Source organism: Halyomorpha halys, unplaced genomic scaffold (assembly GCF_000696795.3).
Source record: "Halyomorpha halys isolate HHAL.00 unplaced genomic scaffold, Hhal_1.1 Scaffold1039.1, whole genome shotgun sequence".
Taxonomy (NCBI): domain Eukaryota; kingdom Metazoa; phylum Arthropoda; class Insecta; order Hemiptera; family Pentatomidae; genus Halyomorpha; species Halyomorpha halys.
In genome coordinates, this window is record NW_027105076.1 from 11,537 (window position 1) to 17,262 (window position 5,726).

The 5,726-nt window shown below is 32.1% G+C and overlaps 1 long non-coding RNA gene across 1 annotated transcript in view; it reads left to right on the forward strand.

Annotated features, from left to right (window-relative positions):
* LOC106688010 (uncharacterized) overlaps positions 1 to 2,868 on the forward strand; it is an 8,021-nt gene extending 5,153 nt beyond the window's left edge. The window contains exon 3 of the long non-coding RNA XR_001344260.2: positions 2,707 to 2,868. This is a non-coding gene — a long non-coding RNA (uncharacterized lncRNA). The remainder of the gene's footprint in view (positions 1 to 2,706) is intronic.
* The last annotated feature ends 2,858 nt before the right edge of the window (positions 2,869 to 5,726 follow it).

Sequence of the window (5,726 nt, forward strand, 5' to 3'; positions counted from 1 at the left end):
CCACACTGAAGGCTATGACCCGGTGGTCGGAGCTCGTGTCTGACCGTAAGAGTGATGGACCACCCGAAACCTCGTTAATGTTGATTTACTCATGTCAAATTGATCAATTAAAGAAATTGGAGTAAGAAGGTGAATTAATTTCCCGAAACGAAAAAAGCAGAAAATTACATATCCTTCGAAAAATAAACCACTAAAGATTATTATTTTTTTAAATTCTGAACAACCGTATAATAGTACAAAAATAATAACATATAATATAAATATTACTATACAAAGACAAATTTTTTTTTGTTTATAAGGATAGTCTTTGAGGATATTTAGAAGAAAAAAACAAAAAAAAAAAAAAGCTATGCCACTAAGATAATAAAGTTGACCTTCATGTTTCAAATGACCGAAAATTGGCTAAAAGGAATGTATCAAAATAAAAATCTTGGTATGAAATTTTTATTAGGTAACATAATTTTAAAAAATATGTGATTTGATGATTGCTTAATTTATCTACTTTGAATAATGTAACATATTAAATAAAAATCCCAATCAACTAAAATATTAAATGAAAATCAAACGAACAACAATGGTAAACTTGTTTATCACTGGTATCATGTAATTATTGTATATGAAGTAAAATCGATGTTTACTTCAACGAAATTATCCTTAATACCATAAGTAAGAACTAATTGTGACAAAAGCCTATTTTTATTTACAACAGAAAACAATAGATATACGAAAATTTCAAATTAAACCCGTCAATAATATAGCTTTATTCTTAAAACGATTTTACTTAAAAAAAAAAAAAAATCAACACAATAAAATCGTTTTTCATAGCCAATTCTCTGTGAATAAAAGTGAAAACTAACCCAATAAAGAAATCACAATTTTCAGTTGTGGTAATTAGTGTAACTAAAATGAAAAATCAATTATTTACCTCCAAGGAATAAATGAGGCTATTTTTGCCCCATTCACTGTCTTATCATGCTATTTAATTTTATATTCCCAAGGCTTAGGGAATTTTATATTAGGAATAAATTTATATTCCAAGGTTCCTACTGTAATCTAAGAGAATTAATTGTGTGCAAGCTTTAAGGGAAAAAAATTGAGATAGACTGATCATATTTTGTTATAAATTTTTCCACACAAATTTATTCGGCTGATGTGGTAAACGATTTAAAAAAACTAGCCTTAGAAAGCTAAGGCTCCAGGACGCATTTTTTTTAAAGATTAAGAGGCACCAGGAGTGTTACTAATTATTTGTGTAAAATATTGATAGTTAAAGGATTGATTCTACAAGAAAAAACAAATGAGGATCATTATGATTAAAATAATAAGTTATATCTGTAACGAAAGTATCTAATCGATTTCTACAATTGATTTTTTAATACAATGGATTAAACAGAGTTATATTTTTTACTATAATTATAAGTGATCTAGTGACTTAATTAATAATAATTATTATCTATTGATTGGCTATTTTCGTTTAAATTTGTTTTAAAAAAACATCAATCATCTAGAAAATACTTAATATTTAGATATTACATAAAAATGACCTATTGATATTAATATAATAACTATTTTATTTTATAATAATAAAAAGTGTCCAATAAGTGATGAGCAATATTTAAAGAGTTGATAGTTGACTTTAAAGACAACAAAAAAGTTCCCTTGTACTATGTATGTATAGTTCAATCATTTGAAGAAAAGGGGGAACTTAAGTTTTTTAAGCACATTTTATTTAACAGGAAATAATAACTAAAAATCAATTAAAGTTTGGTCATTCCGAATTAGAATATAGTGAATTAGATAAAAGTTTCTTCGAGGAAAAATTTAATTTATCTTTTTCCAAATGGTTTAATTTGAAGCCGCTGAATAACGCTTGAAGATTTTTAAAATTATCTGCAACAAAAAATGGCATAGCTTACTATCCTGCAATTTAGGACACCTCTTGAATTCCTTACTTTTCTGCCGTGAGGAATAGGGCCCTAGTTCATATGATTGTTTTATTACTTTTGAGACCTAATATTTCTTCCTTAAATTATATAATGTAATATTTAGCTAAATAAAGTTTAAAAACTTTTTTTTAAAACATGAAGACACATTGTGGTACTCCGCGTATGCTACTCAATTTATGTATGCAATCAGCTATTACATGAATCTTCGGCGGGGTTTTTCTAAATTACTGAACAAGGATTTTCAGTCTTGAAAAAGTCCCTTTTTAAAGGACTCTAGAAAGTCGTTGTATATCTCCAATTTTTTTGTAAATTTTTAGACAACGTGATATAATACAAAACAATGTAAAAAACAATTTTAAAAAGTGGTATTTAAAAAAAAAGAAAGAAAACCTTTTAAATACTAGACCAAACCATATTTCTTAACGGGGAGTTCATCTACTTTACAAGGATTCAATGGCAACTTAATTACCTTGAATAGGTTTTGAGTAATTGTTTCCAATTCAGCAAAATGATGCTTGAAAAACACAAAATAACAATTTTCTCTTTTTTGTATATAATCTGATGATGGTGGATTCGAAATGGAATTTATTGTTACTCTTGAGGTTTCCTCTTAACTCTTTAAACATTTCTCAGCATTTACGGAACATTCTTCATATATGAGAAAACAATAATTTTTTGACCAGTTTGAATTCCCATTGTAAATATTATTATTTATGTAGTACTAACTGTAATTTGTGATGTGTGTGTGCGTATGTGTTAGACTTTTGTAATGGCTACCTGTGTTTTACATTCTCCATCGCCTGCATTGGTCTCCTAACTGCAGTAATCGGTGATATAGCTTCACATTTTGGATGCACAGTTGGCCTAGAAGACGCCGTGACTGCAATCACCTTCGTCGCTTTAGGAACTAGTGTTCCAGGTACCCATTAATTAGAAAATCAGCCTATAATTACTTAAATACACGCTAGAACTATTGCTATTGTCTCTGATTAATAAGTTGTATCATCTGGTTCCATGATATTTTCATCAAGCCCACTCGAAATTTGTTATTCGAGTCATTTTCGCTCATAATCAATAAACTTATAGAGGTGACATTTTACAGTATTATTGAAACTTTGCATATATTTTTTTTAATGATGACATATATTTGGCACGATATTTTTTATATCAACAAATTTTTACTCTGTTGGGAGAAACTATTCTGAAATGTTAATTAAATATATTAGTAGTAAAAGAAGAAAATGTTGAACAGTAAAATAGATAAGTAAATTTAATTTCAAATCAAAATGTAAAATTCATCAGGGCCAACCCAATACAGTTGCTAGATACATCAAAATGTTTATTACTTTATTATTCAAATATACTCTCAAAATTTATTTTCAGAAATTTTCCAACGTTTCGGCCCTCAGGCCATTTTCAAGGAGACAATGGAGAATGTTTATTATTGTTAACCAAAATGAATAAACTATTTATGATACAAAAATTAAAAAATAGAATTAAAGTTATAAAATTAAAAATGCTATTTGCTTTAATAGTGGAATATTAAAAAAAAAAGTTTTGATATTTTTTAATTGGATGTATTCCAAACTTAGTATCATAGATTGAGGTTACTTTCTCTATTGGGATCCTTCTACTGACTGTCATAAAGATACCCCAAAGGTTGTAACCATAGGTTAAGGCTGCTTACTCTATTGGGGTCGTTTTGCAGACTGTCATAAAGGTACCCCTGTCTAGAGTACAATTTACGGAATACTTCAGGAAAATATTTCAGGAGATTACAACGCCAAAGATCAACGGTGGGGATGCAGAACGTCCAATACTCGTGGTAGGACTCTTTCCTGAGTCACAACATCCAATAGTTATTTCATCCTCTCTCCTAAAAATCCTCCTTATTGGCTTACATCCCTTAAAAAAGTCCCGATATCCTTGATATATTTGTTATTTCCCAAATACACACCTCACGATCCACAATTCAATCTTTAGATCTCTCTTCAGATCATAGCCCGGTTCTACTTCACATCCATTCAAATCCTATTCCTAGACCCTTTCCCCCTTCAATGGTTACAGGACAGGTAAACTGGATGAATTTTCGGACTGATCTAGAAAACGTAATTGACTTAAAAATTCCACTAAAAACCAATGAACAGATCGACTCTGCTATCGAAATACTTTCTAGATCGATAGGAACTACTATCATACTTCAACAAGGAACATAAAAAGCTTTAGAGAAAACAACTTACCTCGTCACATACAAGCATTATTAACAGAAAAACGCTGGGCAAGAGCGAGGTGGCACAGAACAAGATATCCTTCGGGCGAAACCCATTACAATACATTGACTAACAGACTAAAAGCGGAAATTAGCAAACACACAATACAAAATTTCCAGAACAACAGAAAACTTAAATACCACTGACAAATCATTATGGAGAACTACTAAAATACAAATCCTTCCCCAAATTACCATCCACTTCTCACAGAAAATAAGAATTGGACACGATTAGATGAAGAAAAACTCAAATGTTCGGCGAACACCTCTTCAAAACTTTTAACCCCCATCCTGATATCTTTAATCCAACCCATCTTGAACATGCTGAAGCAGAGATTACAATTCCACTCCAAATGACCCTTCCTTCTAATGCCATTCATCCCTCAGAAATATTGAACATCATCCACCAATTACCTTCTAAAAAAGCTCCTGGCCACGATCTAACCACAGCCCACGTTCTGAAAAAGCTCCCTCGTAAATCCATTATAATCCTTACTATAATGCAACACTCCGACCCACCTATTTCCCCGACCCTTGGAAAATGTATATAGTAAAAATGTTTCCCAAACCCTCAAAGCCACTTGAATATCCATCTTCCTACAGTCCTATTTCACTCCTGCCCATTATGGGGAAAATCCTAGAAAAACTCTTATTAAAACGCCTCTATCCAATCCTTGACTCATATCATGTTATTCCTGACCACCAGTTTGGATTTAGAACATCCCATTCTACCATACAACAGAGTCATCGAGTGGTTGATGTCATATCTTCCACATTGGAGCGCGGAATGTACTACACGGGAGTATTCCTCGATGTTGAACAAGCTTTTGACCGAGCCTGGCATCCAGGTCTGCTCTATAATCTTCTTCAATTCCTACCCCCTACACATTTCCTTATAATCCGCTCCTACCTTTCTGATAGAACCTTTAAAGTAAATCATAACCTAGCCTACCCATCACTCTTTTTTCAGTCCGCCGGTGTTCCTCCAGGTAGTATCTTAGATCCCATTCTTTATACGGTTTATACAGCTAACATCCCAACCCACCCTTATACAGTCCTAACAACATACGCTGATGACACATGTATACTGTCTGTAAACAACGACCTAACTAATGCATCAAAAACACTACAGACACACATTATCTATTGAAGAATGGTGTCAAAAGTGGAGAATCAAAATAAATCCTGACAAATCCCATCAGATCACCTTTACTCTCCGTCGTAAACCTCTACACTCCTGTACTACAGTATCCTTTCTAAACACTCCACTAACTCCTGTTGAACAGATTCGATACTTAGGACTCCATCTTAACAAGAGACTTACTTGGAATCCACACACAAGACTGAAACGACAAGAAACTGCTCGTAGATTCCGATTGCTACAAAACTTACTTGACAAACGCTCTAAACTTCCTATTCTCTAAAAAAAACTAGTATACACTACGATAATCAGACCAATTTGGACATATGGAATTGAGCTCTGGGGCTCTACCAAGCCATCAAATTCCTCC